Source organism: Aythya fuligula, chromosome 26, assembly GCF_009819795.1.
Source record: "Aythya fuligula isolate bAytFul2 chromosome 26, bAytFul2.pri, whole genome shotgun sequence".
Lineage (NCBI taxonomy): Eukaryota > Metazoa > Chordata > Aves > Anseriformes > Anatidae > Aythya > Aythya fuligula.
The window spans coordinates 4,915,819-4,933,529 of record NC_045584.1 but is presented as its reverse complement, the minus strand read 5'-3'; the positions used below and the strand labels follow the sequence as shown (position 1 = coordinate 4,933,529).

Genomic DNA, 17,711 nt, shown 5'->3' with positions numbered 1-17,711 from the left:
TGCGGGACCGCGTCACCCACTGCCCGGCAGGCACAGCCCCAGCACCGCGGTCACTGCGCTGGGAGCGCCCCAAGCACCGGTCCCAGCTCCGGTCCCCTCTCGACACCGATCAGCCACGGCTGGTCCCCCACAGCCCGCTGGCGCAGCGTGGTTTCCCTTTTGGCCCCACCATGTTTGTATAGCGAGGACATTTGCAAGGGAATTTTATCCAAAACCTTTTTTTTTTTTTTTAATCCCCCTTCATCCAGGTTGTTTCTTGACAAGAAAAAAAAAAAAAAAACAGGAATAAAGCCAAGGCTAATGTTTCTACCAGAATTTCTTCTAGTCTTAAGGGAAAAAAAAAAAAAAAGCCTGAACTGTAGAAGCAAAGCTTTTAATCCAACATGATCCGAGCATCCTCGTTCCAAACCTCCCCTCCCTTCCTGGCTTCCCAGCTCCCTGTGAGGACATGGTGTGTCCGCGGGAGGACACAGGGCTCCACCCGCACGCGCTCAGCCCCGCAGCACCGGGCACTCGCGGCAGCTCCAGAAAAAAACACCAGCAGAGCAAGTGACCAGCACCTCCAGCTATAGAGTATAACCCAGAATAAATAATACCAATAATAAAAAAAGACCGAGGAGGAATGCTTTGAGCTTGTGTTAGAGATTAAAGCGTTTATCACGCGGGGCTCTATTGCCGTACCCCCCCTGCAACCCTCTGTGGCTCTCAACCACATCCCAGAAACATTCAAGCCATGAAAATATCAGGATTAAAGAAGTTAATAATAAAGCATTTGATGTTTTAACCCCCTCCCCCCCAACCTCCTGAGCTGTGAAAAAGATGGGTTTTTCTTCCTGCCTTGCAGTGCCTGGCTTCCTCCTCCAGCCACCACACCTAGGCTGCTCTCTGAACCCGAGGAGCTCTCTCCTCGCTGGCCATTCCCTTCCCGGGCAGACATTTCGGCACTGTGCTCCGGTCACTTCTTCACCTCCCGCTCCAAATCTCTCCCAATTTACTTTCTCCCAGCCTCCAAACATTCACGTGTTTTTTTAACGGGATACAGCAAACTCTTCAATGCTTTTTAAGAGGTGTGCACTACATCTTTCCCTCGAAAACAACAAGGGAAGTTGAGCCCCAACACGGCAGCAGAGAAGGTCTCTGTTGACGGGGAGTCCTGCTTCACAGCTCGGCGGCCTGACAAACGCTCAGCTACCCCGAGTTCTCACAATGCAAAACCAATAATGACTCACGCATGATTTCATTGAGATCTGTAGAGGTTACGAGCTGACATTCAAAACCATCCGACTGCTTCAGAAGCCGAATCTCAGCTGTTCTGCACACTCCAGCAGAAACAGCACCGCTAACGATGCGGTCGGGGGAGAAGAGGCTCGACCACCCAAGGCTCTCGCTGCACACGCAGCGTCCCCTCCGCACAGACCCCGACTCAACGGAGAGGCACAAGCGAAGCCCGTTAGCTGCTGCCCAGACAGAACCAAATTGAACGAGTGGCAAAACTGGAGAAAAACACCAAATAGGATTTTTCAGTTCGTGACAGAGCCCAGGTGGGTGCAAAGGCAACGCTCTGAAGGTAATAGGGGTAATACAGCCTCACACGAAAGCATGTGCTACCTTGTGCTACCAGGGCTGTAAGACATCTGCTCCTCTCTGAGGTGAGCACAAAGCTCGTGCCAGAGCACAGCCCTGGCAGGTGACACAAGCTCCTGAAGCGTGTGTCACCTGTTGGTGGACACACCAACGAGGATGTGCGTGTGCATCGGCAGCTTTACCAAAAGTCAGCTTTCTGACGTCCACTCGGCAGCAACTATCCGGCACCTAACAATATCCAATGAGGGAACAGGTCCGTCTTTAACCAACACAAGTGGGACGGTTTTGATTCCTGTTTGCTCCCCACTTGCATAAGCAGAAATGGAAATTGATGCGCTTTGGACAGTCAGAATCCAGAACACAGATCCTTCGTGTTTTTAAACACAAAGAAGCTTGCAGAGGCAACAGCTCTTCGAGGGCAACACCTGAGTGCCTCAATAAAATCAGCAACAAAGCAAACTCCCTGCAGCATCTCTCCGCTGCTCTGCAATTTGCTTCCAGCTGAATATAGAATTTCACTCTTTTCGTTGGATCCCCATCCAAAGCAGTTACACCTGGATGGAAAATATGAACAGTGCTTGACCAAAGAGACGGAAATACCATGATTGAAATTTCAGCAGCAGCACAGGAACCAAGCAAAAAGCTAAAAATACTTCTCTAGGAAATATAGTAATAGTAATAACAGTAAATATACACATGCTAAAATAAGATCAAATCTGAAAACTAGACCGGGAGAGATCAAACACAGCACGACTCAGACAAATCCACCCAAGAGCCAAGTGCTCAGTCAAGTCCATTCATCTCTTTGGGCACATCAGCCACAAACTTACGCTTCCAACTACAGAATTCATGAAATCTAGCAGAAAAAGCACTGAAACTTCATCAGAGAGGCTTGAATGGTGACAACGCTGTGGCTGACTCTTACAAACCCCACAAAAAGAATGAGCAATTGGCCCAAGCGAGTCCCAGGGCAGGCCCCCCCCGGGTCTCGAGCCACACACACCCCACGGGCCCCTGGAGCACGGTCCCAGTGCCAGAACCACAGCGTGTGGGAACAGCAGCAACACCGAACCTCCACGGGGATCGGGGACACCAAAACCAAGGTGCTGAGAGAAGCCCAAATCAAGACAGGTCCATGGGGCTGCCCACCTTCCCCTCCAGCCCTGCTCTGAGATGCTGCCAGCGTCTTCTCCTTGTTCCCTACACCTGCCTCTGCTGGCCTAGAGCAGCAACAGCTCTGCTCTCGGCTGCTGGGCCCGCAGAGGTTTTGCTGTGCTGCTGGAAGGCTGCAGAGCAAGGGACCAGCTCCAGCCTGATGCTCCGCTACCTGCACAGCGTGGCTCTGGTGTTCCATGCACAGATGGAACAATTTCTGTCTTAGAAAGTGCAACTCGCTCCGCCGTTACCGTAAGGAGGAGGCTGCAGGCGGGTAACCAGAGCCGTACCCCTTCTTCGGAACAGCAGCGGAAAAGACGCGGGCTCGTCTTCTGCCCCTGCAGGAGGTAAATTACACAAGGCTGTAATTCTGCAGAATCTATCACATCTTAGCCGTTCAGCACAAAAAAAAACAAAACAAAAAAACACTGATTAGGACGTTGAAGTGGTTTCGGTTTTACTCATGCAGACTTGGTAGTGCTAGAAGAAAGGAAGTTCACTACAGCCGGCGCGGAGCCTCTGGCTGGGGGAGCTCAAAGGACGGCAGCCAGAGCCCAGCGCCCGGCTCTGCATCTCCATGGGACACGCGCGGGCGCCCCGGCCAAGACGCTGCCGATGCCTTTCAAGCTCCCGCTCAGCACAAGCGCGGGATTCACTGGGGCACTTCACACCCCAGCCGCTCACTCCAACAAGTGGTCTCAGCCGGCGAGTCCCTCGCATGCGCTGGCTTTTGTGGCTCTGCCGGCGGGTATTTATTGAAACCAGACAATGCCTCCCCAGCATGGCGAGCTCCGGTTCGACACCAGACGCTAATTAAATCCGTGCTGCTGCTAGAAGGCAGAGCTGCAGAGGAAGCAGCTGCTTTCCCAAGTCTGCAGCAATTGGCCAGCAAAGAGCTGCTCACCAGCCCCGCACCCTGCACGCCCGCTCCCCACATCCACAGGGACTGGGGAAAGAGCAGATCCTGCTGCTTCTCCGAGCAGTCCCCTCCTGCCCAGCTCTCCCGCTGGTTTCGCTGTCACAAGCACACTCACCTTGAGATAGAGCCTGCCCCGGGGAGCCCCAGTGCCCAGCAACCCAGGGGGATCTGCCTCGGCCCAGCCCCGTGCTGCAGTCCCCAGCACTCACCTAGAGCCATGCCCGAGGTTTGCATTCAAGCCTGGTCATCCCCTCGCAAAATCAGCTCCCAGAACTGTCTGCACCCCAACCACCACGGTGCTTCTGTACCCTAGGCAGGGAGAAGCGCAAGGAGAGCCACTGCTGGAGCAGCTGCCAAGCACAGGCCTCTGAAGATGACTACAGAGCCAGGGCCTGAAACGTGCTCAAGGTGGGCAGTCCTATTCCATACGTCAGCCCCTGCTGCTGGACACAGATCTTTTTTAACCCCCTCTGCTTCACCTGCAGGGCAAAACCCACCCTGAAGGCTCTGCCACCCTTCCTGCTGCCTGGGCTCATGACACAGAAGACAAGTGCCCGCAGGCACAGGACGTGAGCTGCATAAGAGAGTCGGCCCCAGGAACGACCGTGCCCTCGCTGCCCTTCCCAGCAGCGCAGGAGTCACTTTTTCTGCCATTTTGCTCTGATGGCAGGTTTGCGAGCAAGGCAAATTCCCCTTCCAGTGCCTTCCCGCCCACTCCTGGGGCTCGCAGCCTGCTTAGCAGTCACCAGGCAGCGGCAAAAAGAAGGTTTCTAGATAAATACATGGTTCTCACCCGGCAGCCTGGAACAACCGCTTCCATTTCACATCTCACGTCTGAGGCCAGAACACCTCCTCCTGTGCCACTGCAGCCTGAAATAAGGTTAAGACCATCTCTACCAGCACGCGGCTTCCCCAGCACTGTCCCCAAATACTCCCGTGTCCTCAAAAGCTAACACTTTTTTTTTTTTTTAAATAAGAGCAATATCAAGCACTGCTTGCCTTTCTCTTGATACGGCATCTTAGCGCGCATCAGGCAGCATGGACGGGAACAGACGTGAAAGCAAAGTTGCCGTCGGTTTCACAGGCAGCCAGACGAGAGGAAGGCTTTCCTCCCCTCCTCCTCCGCAGCCAGAGACGTGCCGCACCTTTGTGCTGCGGCAGCAGTGAGCTGCCCTGCCTCGTGCCAGGCAGCAGAGGCTGCAGTGCCTGCCCAGCACAAGGCAACGGCTGTGGGGCACACAAAGACTTCACCAGCGCACCCAGAGGCGTGGGCTTCGTGCTGCTGGCTGCTAAGAACTTTGGGTTCTCCCCTCGCTCCTCCAAACAGGCGGCTTTAAATGCACACGTGTGCTGAAGCCTCAGCGTGAGGTCAGATGGATGCGCAGCAAACTCCTGAGGATCTCAGAGCCCCAGTCTGCTCTTGCCACCAAAGCAGGGCGAGGGGAGCACATCCCATGGCCCCAGCCCACTCTCCACATCATGCCCTTGGATCCTGCAGCCTCGGATCCCACACATGCTTCCTGCAGGCACTGAGGGATCAGCTAGAGCCAGGACGAGGGCTCCGCAGCTGTTCTCCAAAGGAGCAGGCATTTCCCAATCCCTTTCCTATCACAGAAGCCAATTCCTGGATGCGCACAGCTCCCTTCCCTTCCTTTCCTGCCCTAGGCCCAAGCTGGGTGCAGGCTCCAGCCCTCTCATCCACCTGGGGGAGATTTCTTCCTGGCAGGACTGAACACAGTGCAGGGAAGGGCCAGCAGGCTCCCAAACTTGGCACTTTCTCCTTCCCACAGCACGCAGACAGGCTCCCAGATAACCTCAGGAGCCCACAGGGAGAGGAGACTGGAAACTGCAGCCCTCTGACACTCACACCATGGGTGTCCCGCAGCACAGCGAGCTTGAGAACAGCTGGAGCAGGCTCAGGATCACTGAACAGCTCAGGGCATCTCCACTTGCTCCCAGCTTCCAGGGACCAGGAAACCACCATCCAGCAGCACACCGCTGAGATCGGGCCCTGGGAGCAAGCAGGGGAAGGGTGGGACAGTGCAGGGCAGTCAGGAGCCTGAGCAGCAGCGAGCAGCAGCCTGCAGCTGACGTGCCAGGGCACAACCCCACTCCGCAGGTGATGCTCGCTTCTCCTCAAAGCCACCATCTCTGGAGGGCAGGACATCCCTGCTGCCCACGCTACATTTGAGCACCAAGCCTACAGTAGGCTTTCTTCATGTCTGTGACCCCAATTTCTCAAGTGGCCACACGTGAGAGAACCCCTCTGATGGTTCCCTCCACGCTGCCAGAACTGTCTGACCAGAGCCCAGCTTGCTGGGGAGCTGCAGACAATCCCAGGCTGGGACGCTGCTCTTTCCAAGCGTGCCCTTACCACCCCAAACACGTACAAAGGCCCGGATCCATCGCACCACGTGGGACGCTCCATGGGACATCCTCTCCACCAGGCTGCCTTCCACAGCGTGCAGCTCCAGGGGCTGGGCACACAGCAGCTCCCCTCCCAGCTGAGCAGGGATCAGAGCAGCAGCATCGCCCCTTGGGTCTTCCCGGTGTTCCCAGACACAAGCTCCAGGGGTTTTCCAGATGGCTGACGCAGCCGTTCGATGTCCCTTGGCTCCTGCACTACTCCTTGCAGCAGGCAGCTTGAGGTATTTCGCTGGGGAAGTGTGGGTACAGAAGAGGGAACCGAGGCACGCAGCTGCTGGGTGTTGCACAGAAGCAGCAGCAAAAGCGGGAGGAAAGCCGGGTCCTGAGCACTGCCGTGCCCCGTAACCTCGCCTGCACACGTGGCCCTGCCACAGGGACCTTCCCTGCATGGGACAGCCTTGGAAACTGGGGAGAAAACAGGCAGATTTTTTCCAAAAGCCTTCTCCAACATTTCTCAGAGGCACGGTGAACAGCAGGGCTCCCCGGCCGCTCACAGGACTGGGGAGCAAGCAGCGGCGATGAGAGCCAGGCAGCACCGGGGGAAGGATGGCCACAGCCCGCTGCGCCTGCTGCCTCCGCGATTCGGGATCGTTTCTCATCCCATGGGGCACGGGAGCACGCTGAGCCCTGCGGGGCCTGCAGCGGGAAGGGCTTTCCAGAGGGGTCACCCCCAGCCATGTTTCACCATGGCAAAAGGGATCCCTGAGGGTGGACGGGAAACGTACGGCCAGGCTCCATGCGCCAACTGCCAAAGGCTCAGGCACGGCAAGATGTGTGCCAGGAGGCTTCCTCGGCCCATCTGGGACCGTCACTCCGGTGTCGTGCGTATCGCTCCCAAACCCCCGCTGTCAGCAGGAGCTGGGGTGGCAGAAGCACTTTGAATGGTAAGGGTTTGGGATTTTTTCCCATAACCCACATCCTTTTGACAGAACCAGGTTAGGAAGCAGCTGCAGCGGCAGCTCTGGGGTGGCCTTTTGCAACACGAGGCAGGGACGAAGGGGTGCCCAGGCTCTTCCGTCACCAACATGCAGCTAATTGCAACTTCCCCAGCTCCCCTGAGGTCACACAGAAGGAGGGGATGGCACGGGCAATGGAACTGGAGGCAGGGTACAGGGGGTGTCACTCACCGGTGACAAGGCTGCTTCCATCCCTGGGCTCCAGAGCTGCGGCTCTGTCGGGCGGAGCTGTCCCACATTCGAGCAGGAGCCGCTTCTCCCTCTGCGCTCTTCCTCGGGCCGCTCGAAGCCCCACACGTTTCCTCCCCAATTACTGCCAAGCCTTAAGAGCCAGGAGGGGAAGGAGGAGGGTGGAAGGGAAAGCGTCGGGGGTGGTTTCACAGGGAAACCTCTCCCCTGAGCTGTCGAGCTCCCTGCGCTGGGATGCCAGCAGCGCTTCCTCACTGGAAACGAGCCACCCTGCCTTACGTGTGCTGCTCCCAGCTCTCCGCCCCTATGGGGACAGCCACCCCGGGCCACAAACAGGGCCCAGAGCCCAGGCCAGGGGCAGAAGGAGCAGCAAGGAGGAGCAGTTCAATTCACCTGTACTGCAAAGTACCGGGGGCAGCGGGGTGCGCAGTGGCACAATACCCCCAGCTCACACAGCAGAGTCGGCAGCGTCTGCAGAGGAGCAGTGCAGGAGGCATTTATCTCCCCACCCCCTCTGGTACAAGCCCAAGCAGCTCAGTGCATTGCACATTTTTCCTTGCAACCTCTCTCTGAGGTACACAAGTGACCTGCTTATTTCACAGATGGGGAAGGGAAGCAGTGCGAAACTCTGACGCGTTGCTGATCTCGCCGAGGAAAAGGGGGCAGCGAAGGATGATCCCAACCTTCACCGCATCGCCCTCAGTCCCAGACAGACACCCCCGGCTGCTGCCTCGCAGGGAGGGATAAGCAGAGGGGTCAGAGACCCGCACCCCATTCCTGGACGTGCCACAGATGGTTCAGCATCTTTTCACTCCTCCATCCCGCAGTTTCTCACCCAGGGAACTGGATTCACAACCCCGTACTGAGCGCCGTGACAGCTCCGTGGATGAAGGCCCCACTGTGGTTTGCCACCAACCTCCACATCAGAAGGGCATGTTCCAAAGGCTGCTTCTCACCTTCCCTCCCTCCCCATCTGTGAGCGTTTTACGAGATCCCAAGGCCAGGGCTGAAGCAGGAACACCACCCGGGTGGCTACAGCCAGGAAGGTGCTCACAGAGCCGCTGCTGGCTGGGAGACAAACCGCTCCGTGAGGAGACTGCCCAAGGGCTTCAGCCAAAACCCACCCGTCCCTCCAGCAGGTACAGCCGGTGCAAGCTTGCTGGTTCCTCCCTTTGCCTTCCCTGCTCACAATTTGCTTCTCTAGACCCTAATAAAGGGCTTAATTCGTAACATCAGAGGATCACCTGCAAGCAGCAGCAGACAGGACGCCCCCAGGACCACCCAGTCCATCCTGCTGCCCTCAGCATTGTTTGTGTGCACAGCCCGAGCCTTCGCCCTCCGTTCTGGGCTCACACTTCCCTGACTTGTCCCAGACACCCCAGCCAACACACACTCGCCCTTCTCCAGAGCACACCTCCCAAAAAAGGGAAACCCAAACCTGAAACCCAAACCTTTTCTTCTCTTTCCGTGAGTCCATTACTCAGGTTTCTTGCTCCTGTCACCTCTTCCAGCCCCCGCAAAGTGCACTCAGCTCCCCTGGCCTCTCCATTCATCATGCAGCCAATCTGTGGCCCCAAACCCACCCACACTTTACAGAAGAAGAACGAGATGTCCCAGAGCAGCACAGTGCTGCTGGGTGCCCACCTGCGGTCAGCCTTACAGCACGCTCAGCGGGGCTTGCTTGCCCTGCATGGGACCACGAGCCCCTCCAAAACCTTTTACACCTGGGCTGCACCACCCGAGGGGCTCCAGGCTGCTGCAGCCACTTGGGCTGCCCGGACACAGCTCAGTTACCACCAGACGCTATCAGGTGCTTGCAGAGCATGCAAAACGAGGGAAAAAGTCAGTTTGCCACCTTCCTATAGAGTCACCCGATCCCCACTCCCCTCCCAACACCAGCACCCTGCCGGCTTCCAGGCTGGACAGGGCTCAGATTCACTCTGACAAGAACATTTGCCTCCCCAGTGACAAAGCCATCAGGAAAAGCTGAAGCCACACTCAGAGCTGCCCCAGCTGGACTCTGCTCTCTGGATCGCAGCTTCAGGTGGTGATTCAGGGCTGCCTGCAGGTCCTTTGCTCCATGGGAAGGAGGAAGTTCCCAACTGGGCAAAGCCCTCCTGCCTAACACCGTGCGCCTTTGATTTTGCTTCAGGAGTAAACGCACTCTTCTTTATCTATGCAAAGCTCCACTACAGCAGTCAGGGATGGCCAAAGGAACAACCATGAGCAGTGAACGTGCAGCTGGGGCAGAGACTCGCCGTGCCCCTGAAGGCCAGACTTCACGCCCAGCCCCAGCACCACTCAGCCTGCCTGCAGAAGCACCTGAGCCATGGCAAGGTGGGAGAAGAGCCGCAGGTTCCTCCCCACCCCCGCTTCCTCACGGTGAATCCACGCTTTCCTTCGTGTGCAGGCCAGCACCGCCCCGCCTGATCCTGACGTACATCCCCGGCACCCAGCGCATCTCTGCAGAGCTGCTCTCTGCCCAGAAACGGGGACAAACCGCACAGACGAGCAGCAGCGAGCGCCCTTACAGCCTTACCGGAGCCGTGCACTCGTGGCGCGCTGCGAGAGGGATCACAGCGAGGTGAGTGAGGGCAGAAGCCACAAGCACCTCATCGAGCGGGTCCAGGGCACAGGAAGTCCTGCTATGAGCAGGATCCGCTGCAGAGGGTTTCACAGCTGCCAAAGACTACGGCAGAAGCAGCAGAGCGTTTCTTTTCTGCTCAGATTCTTCTATCAGGAAGTTTACGCACGCTTCAGCCTGGCTGCCCACGCCGCCGGACGCTGCCCCGTTGGAAGGCAGCTCCGAATGCTCGCCTTGAAATCCCCCGGCAGCGTGAGCGGGGCCGTGCACGCAGACACACCCAGCGCCGCGTGCCCGAGCACACAAACATTTCCTCCCCGCTGCTCCTGCGCCGCAGCTCAGCCAGGGCCGCCCCGTACCTGCCCGGCCGGGCTGCGGGGAAGGCGGGCGGTTTTACAGACCTGTGAGCGCGGAGACGTGAGCACATTTCCTGTCGGCCCCCTGCCCCCCTCGAGCCACCGCAGCGGATGTTCTTCTCTCCAACTTCTTCCTCAAGGCAAATATTTAGAGTCTAGCAGGCATTCCTCATCGCAGGAGCAGGTTAAACATTGGCCCGAAAACAACAGCAAGTGCCTTTAAATGCTTCTGGCTGGAGAAGCGTCGCTCTGGACTTTGGTTTCTGGCTCTGAACAGAAAGAGGAGCAAAGCACCAAGCGCTGCACTCCTGTCCCAGCAGCAGGCGGAATTGGGGCTGTCCCCACCATGGCCACAGCAGGAACTGTGCCCTGCTTGTGCACTAGCACGCTTCAGGTGTCTGCTCTCCGAGCCCGCTGCAGCGCGTCCTCACGCCACGCACACGTTGTTTTGAGACGGAGAGAGCCGTGGAACCTGCTGGGAGCTGCGGGTGCCGCCCGGACTGCAGCCAGCCGTTCACATGCGCTGGTTCCCCTGCTCGGCCTGTGCTGCCTCTTCTCAAAGGCTGCCACCTTCCAGCCCGCTGCTGCAGGAGGTGCTCCGGGCTGAGACCACACAGCGCAGCTCAGCTCCCTGCCAGATGCACAGGCTCTTGCAGGAAAACCCCTCAGCAAGGCAGAAGCCTAAGTCAGTGAGATGGCAGGAGCAGACGGGACTGCCGAGCCAGCCTCACCTCTCCCACAGCAGCCCCACGATGCCCGGTCAAAATTGTGGCCAATTCCCCAAGAGAAAGCTGTCGCTGGAGACATTTACTGGCACACAGCTCAGGTGTGCCCGGACAGCGTGCTGCAGAACATCTCGTGTCCTACAGCTCGCCGCACCGATGTTAGCGGGATATCCGAGCTCCTTTTGCTCTCCTGAACTCGGTGCCTGCAAGGGGTACCCGGCTCTGCTGCCCCACTGCAGGCAGATGGACAGGGAGGGAACTGCTCCTGTGGCACCCCTTGGCATGGCCCCGCCACGCACCCAGCCGCACGGAGCTGTGGAGGTTGGCTGGGCTGGAATTCGTCTCCCCGTGCCCAGACACCTCCTGCAGCACTGCAGGAACCTGCTGCGGGCTCCTCTCCCCAGATCCCCAGACCAGGCAGACACCCCCATGGGAACAGCACGCGATTCCAACCAAACCACCTGCAGGTTACCCTGGAGGAAGCAGTGACCCTGCAGCCCTCCGAGCACTTGCTTTTCCTTCCCCAGCCACGGAAACCCATGGAGCAATCAGCCCCGGCGATCAGGTTTGTGCAGCAATCGCCACGGCCCATGGCAGGGATGAGCCCATACCTGCCAGCACCGCTGACCCTGTGCCCACCAGAGGCGAGCGCTGCTCAGCTGCAGCCTCCTCCAGCAGGCAAAACGTGCCTGCAGCACCAGCGCTTGCTCTGAGCAGCGCCCTCGATGTTCTCTGTGCTGGGCAACACAAAAACAAGGCTTTGAGTAAAAACCAAAGAGAAGGGCAGTGAACGTGGCCGGACCGGGGGTGCTCCAGGCAAGCACTCCACGCGGAAGGTACCGGAAAGCACCTTCCTCCCCTGCACCAAGAGCACAAACTTCGTCACTTCCAACAGTCCACAAGAAAAAAAGGAGAAGAAAAAGGAGAAGAAAAAGGTTCTTTTGCACTGTTGTTTATACCTCGCACTACCCCAAAAGCCAACAGCAGTGACATCTCCTACCTGGAGCCGCCGGGCGCTGGGAGCGCAGAGCCGTGAGCAGCACGGAGCCATTTCGCTGCCTTCTGCTTTCAAGTTGCACGGCCGCAGCCACCGGCGCCCAGCAGCCAGCCCCTCGCCCTGCCCAGCGCGCTGGGGGCACGGCCGCTGCTCCCGGCACCTTCCAGCCCCGGTGCTCGCAGGGCCCCCTCAGGCCCCGGTCCCCGTGCGCAGGGGCTGCGCAGCTCCTCCAGAAGGAAGCGTCACAGAACCCGAGGCCAAGCCCAACGTTAACCTCTGTTAATGAACTTAACATCCCCCTCAGGAGGGCAGAGCCTGCACATCGCCTGCCAAGCATCTCATTTGCCATTTGGCAAGTAAAAGCCAGGCCTCCCTCACGAAGCATTGCATAACATTAAATAACAAAGGGCTGCAGGACACTCTCTGGTTAGGAGCTGGGTAAAAATGAATGACAAAAAAAAATACTGCTCCTTTCCTCCAGCCTCGCAGCCTCTCTCGTGGCCCGGGAGGCCAAGGAGAGCCCAACAAACTCTCCTCTCCATGGGCCATGAAAGCAAGCACACGCATCTCAGTCTGTGCAGCATTTTCAAACGCCCTGCGAAGTTTTGCCTCTGAGTTGCAGCTTCCCTGAAGAACCATCTCCTAAATCACAAGGCGTGGGATCACCTCGATGCTTCTCGAGCTCACTGCTCTGCTGCAACACTGCCACTGCAGCCAACGGAAGACAGACAGACGTGTGGTTTTCCACGGGCTGCCTTTCCCCCAGCTCTCGCTGCACCACTTTTCATCCCCAGCACAGCAGCACCCTCAGAACCCACGAGGGGGTGAGGGGGGAAAATCCCAGCTCGGAACAGCTCGGGGTGGAGGCGAGCCTTGGAAGGGCTGGCCCAGGTTTCACCCCAGCTGCCAAAGCTGCCCAGCAGCTGGCAGGAGGAACCCTGGACCACCTCAGCCAGCTGGGTGCTGGGCTCCACAGTGTTTTGTTTTTTGTTTTTTTTTAAAACCACTTCCTAGGAGCAATGCAGCACTGAAACAGCCTGGGGGCTGTGCAACAGGAGGTGCTGCAGCCAGAGCAGGGATTCTGGAGAATCCCCCAGGAGATGGAGGGCAGCCAGTGGGGACCTGGGAGCCAGGAGGGGAGCCCAAATGCTTGGTGTTGGGCTGCTCCAGCAGAAAGTCACCTTTTACTTTCCCCACAACCGAGCCCTGCTGCTTCTCAGCAGCGACGGTCCTACCGGAGATGCTGCCTGCCAGTAGGAAGTACAAACATCCATTCCAATAAAAACCAAAACTATTTATAAGCACACAGCTTTTCTAGCGGGAAGAGAACTTCTTCTCCAGCAGAACTCCAGAACCAAGGCGACTCCTTCCCCTTCGTCCCCTCCCAGGGCACCAGGCACAGCAGGACCAAGCAGCCCCAGCGGCTCCTCGCTACACCCACAGAGCTGAGGGCAGAGCTGCTCCCCGAAAAGAGCACCCGGAGGAAGCTCCTCGTCAGCACGAGTCCCCTGCCCCTCAGCAGCACCACGAGGGAAGGGGGGGTAACTCCAGAGGCAGCTGGAAAGGACGGGGGCAGCGCGAGGCACTGCAGGGTGCTGAGCACGCTGCTGGGAGAGAAGGGATGCCTCTCCTCTCCTCCCCAGCCCCGAGGGCTGCCCCTCTCTTTCCTCCAGACTTCCAGCAGGAGGTGCCGCTGGCCGAGGCTTCCCTGCGACCCCAGACACCTCTGGGTGCCCGCGGGGCTGCAGGTCCCCTGCTGCTCCCTTCCCTGGCTCACACACCCCAGGGCCAGTCCCTGCGGCTGCTCGGATGCCCTCAGACTGATGGGGGGGCGCAGCCAAGCACCGCTGCTCCCAGCACATGGCTTCTCCTCGCCAGGGGAGCTAGAAAAGCCACGGGGGGGAAGAGAAGGCAATCAGGCCCGAGGCCAGTAAACATGTTTATTGGCAGTGGCTCTCTCGGATATCATCTCTTCCAGCCCAGTGGGGCTGGAGGGGGTGGGGGGAAAATCCTGACTGTCCATAAGCGCAGCCCTCCTGTCGTTCCCATTGATCCGCTGAGTCACTCCCGTATTAGCAGTTTTGACAACACTCGGGCTGCACAGGAGCTCAGAAGCAGAATATAAAGCAAGAGGCGATGCGAAGCCTCTCGCCGTACCGGCGGCAGCACGGAGAAGCACTCGCAGGGCACAATTCGGAAACCTGCTGAACTGCCAGCGCCAACTTCCTCCTCCCCGCTCGCTCCAAGGAGAGCTGCAACAAGAAACCCAAACACGAGCCACGCTGCCAGGGCAGCAACACCGACCTCCATCCAGTGCCTCCCGAGAAGCTGCTGCTGCACAGGAGAGCCTTCTCCCCTGCAAGCTGCTACCCGCTGCACCCCGGCCACGTCGGTGCAGGCACGGGGCGGCAGCTGGTTTTGCAGAGAAACCACTGAAGGGATTCCTGAGCCCTTGCAGGTTGTGCACTGGTGACCAGGAGGGCAAATCCCTGGGCAGACCGGCACACGAGGGCGGCAGTCCCTACGAGCTGGCGAGACGATGCCCCAGCACCTGTGCCACCACGGACCCGAGGGAGCCGCGTTTGGGGCAGAGCATCCTCGCCCACACCACAACACTGCAACCCGCCTGGAGGCCCAAAGGTACCAAGCGGCGAGAAAATCACCACGGAACACCGCTCCTCTCTGCGACACCCCAAATTCAACCAAAACCAAACAAAGCTTTGGCAAGTGACAGCGGCCAAGCCTGCCCCACCACGCGGGAGGCCTCTCCACACGATCCCCACGGAGGCCTCCTGCCCTAATTCACAGCGATTCTTTGTCAGACGCACTGGCAAACACCAAACGTCTCCTCCACGCTGTTACATAAGGCCTGATTTTTAAACCTGGCAGCGGTGAGGTGGGGGCACGCCGACAGGACAGCCCAGGTGAACTTCCACACGCCTCAGAACGTATTCCCAGATACCCAACCACTTGTTGTACGGCAGGAAAACAAATGGATTAGTCAACGAGGCAACTTCCCAGCCAGCAGGCAGTTTGTACAGAACGTGGCCGGGGTCCCGGTTACCTCCACCTTGTTTAAAACGAGCTGATTTCACAGCAGCTTGAAAGAGCTTTAACAAACTTCATTTTTAACTTCAGAAACACACTTAACGCGGCTGATCCCCATACTGCTCAGACCGCAACCATGCCTCCTTAGCAAAGGCTCGTTCCCCAACAACCCCCAGACACCTCCTTATTGCCCTCTCGGCCCGAGGAGCCCCTCGGTTCCCTCTGCCAGCCACCAGCCAGGAGCCGCAGGCCTCTGGTGGCAGCTCCCTGCTTGCCAGGCTGGCAGGGGAGAGCTGCTCCCTGGCTGCAAACCTCCCCCGGGTGCTGTAGGCACAGCCCGAGTCAGCTCGGCTGTGGCGGGGCAGAAGGAGGGCAGGTTATTTTCCCTGTTTCTCACATCCCTCCGCACCCGCTTCGCCAAAGGAAAGGAGCTATTTTAAATACCAGCCTCGGCACAGGCCCTTCCCCAAATAAACACCTCCCAGCCCCTCCGGAGGGAGGGAAGCCACATACAAAGGAGCCAACATCCTGCGAGGCCCCGGCTGCGGGGCAGGGGCACAGGGACACACCCGGGGGTGCCCCGCTACCGGCCCCAGCCCCACACGGCGCTGATTTGGGGAGGGGGGGAGGACAGACGGACAGACAGACAGGCGGATGGACACACGACGCCGGGGGACACCCAGGCCCCTTCCCCACAGCTCCAACGGAGGCGGCGCGGGGAGGAACCGCAGCGAGGCGGCCCCGGGCCCTCGGAGCTCCCCGGGCCCCTCAGGACCCCCCCGGGCCCCTCAGAGCCCCCCGGGCCCCCGCGAATCCCCGTCAGCCCCCCCCGAGTCCCTCCTCCCGACCCCCTGAGCCCCCCCTCATTCCCTCGCAGCCCCCTAAGAGCCCCCCTTACCCCTCCCCAGCCCCCCTTTAACCCCCTTAAGCCCCCCTCAGCCCCTCCTCACCCCCCTGGGCCGCCCTCCCCGTCCCCCTCAGCGCCCCGCTCCCACCCGGGCCGTGCCGCAGCCCCGGGGCAGCCCCGGCCCGGCCCCGGCGCCCCTCGGCGGCCGTTACCTCGGCGGCTCCCTCAGCGCCGGGCCCCGCAGCCGCTGCCCCGCGGCCGCCTCCCCATGGCGGCGCCCCCGGCCCGGCCCTGCCCGGCTCCCCTCACGCCGCCTCTCGCCTCCCTCAGCAGCGCCCAGCCAGCCACACGGCTACGCCGCCGGCGTAGGCTCCGCACGCACCCATGCGCCCCCCGCCAGGCCGCCGGCGCAAACGCCTTTCGTGAATACCAAACTCCGGAGCGGGGAGGCCCGGCGCAGCTCGGCGCACGCGCAGCGGCAGAGAGGTTGGGGAGCGCTGCTGCGTTGGCGTAAAGCGCGGTCGAGAATAGGGAGGCTTTGCGGAGAGCACCGGCCGCTTTACAGCGGTTCGCGGCGCTTTACGGCAGCGCCGCGCCGGGCGGCTCCCGGCGGGGCTTCCCTTTAACCCCTTGTTGCCCACGGCGCTGCGTGAGGGGCGCGGCCCCCTGTAGGGCACAGGCCCCGCTGTAGGGGACGCGCCCCTGCTGCCCATAAACCCTCTGTGGCACCGTCAGCTATAGGGTATAGCCACCAGGGAGATAGGTGCATATAGGTATAAATATAGGGATAGACAGATATCAAGGTGCAGGGCACAGCTGTAGGGGATGGCCCCAGTTCAGGGACCCACAGGAACAGGGAGATAAATACAGACATATATGAGATATGTACACATATACATACATGTACCAGGGAGATATATACATATACACACACACACACATATATATACCTCAACCAAAGTGTCGTGCACAGCTGTAGGGGATGGCCGTGCTTTGGGGACGCACAGGGACAGGCGGGGGCTCAGCCCCGCTGCCTCCCCCCCCAGCCCGTCACTTTGCTCCGTTTTGGGTTTATTCAAATAATTCAGCCCCAGGACACCGCTCCCATGGCCAGAGCCGCTGCCTCCCCACAAAGCGCAGCCGCCATCCCTGCTGGAACCTCTGAGAGAGCCCCTGGTGCTGAGGGGGAGCAGGTTCCCCGCGGGGTCCTGCTGCTCTCATCGGTGTCACGGCGCGGGGCAGCCTCACCCCCAAACACTTGGCGAAGGAACTGGGGCTGTCTGGGGAGAACCCGGTCCTCAGGCTCCACCGTCACCCCAAAGGCCCACCTCAGCAGCCCCAGTGGCTTGAATCAATTCTCTCCCAGCTGTATGGGAGCGCTCCTGCCAATGAACCCTCCTCCTGCCTCGCACCACTCCTTTGAAGTATTTTTTTCCCTGCATGCGTTTGGTTCTAGAAGAACGGTGACATCAGAGAATTAGGACCAGGGAACAAGCTACACCACGAGCCAGGCAGGGATCCTGCCACCCCTGTGCCCTGCCCTTTGGCAGCTCCGTCCCCAGTGCGGGGATTCCGGCTGTCGCAGGAGGGTGCAGAAGGGCACAGAAGGGCCGTTATCTGTGCCCCAGCAGCAGAGCCACCCTCCCCTTTTCCCTTTGCACCATCCCAGACCGCTGCATCCCCCTTTTTCCCCCTCTGTGTCCCTTTTGGTGACACTGTGCAAGCCCGTGGCAGTCACACACAGCTCTGCCCAGCATGGCCCTGCTTCAGCTCGTCACCCCGCAGCAGTGCTGATGGGCCCTGGCACTGCTCAGCACACGGTGCGTGTGTCGAGAGCAGCCTGGGCTCAGCCCCGAGGCAGGAGCTGAGCATGGGGTGATGCTGGTGGGTTCCCAGCCTGCTATGGCCCTGGCCTGTGATCCTA

The 17,711-nt window shown here is 59.4% G+C and overlaps 1 protein-coding gene across 3 annotated transcripts in view; it reads right to left on the bottom strand.

Moving 5' to 3' along the window:
* Positions 1 to 16,192, bottom strand: part of CSNK1G2 (casein kinase 1 gamma 2) — a 37,228-nt gene extending 21,036 nt beyond the window's left edge. For 2 of the 3 annotated variants that reach the window (XM_032203778.1, XM_032203780.1), the window contains exon 1: positions 16,000 to 16,059. The gene's annotated coding sequence lies outside the window, so the exon portion shown is untranslated. Of the gene's footprint in view, positions 1 to 15,999; positions 16,060 to 16,169 lie in introns of those variants that run through there. The other variant, XM_032203779.1, reaches the window with a different exon arrangement.
* Positions 16,193 to 17,711: the final 1,519 nt, after the last annotated feature.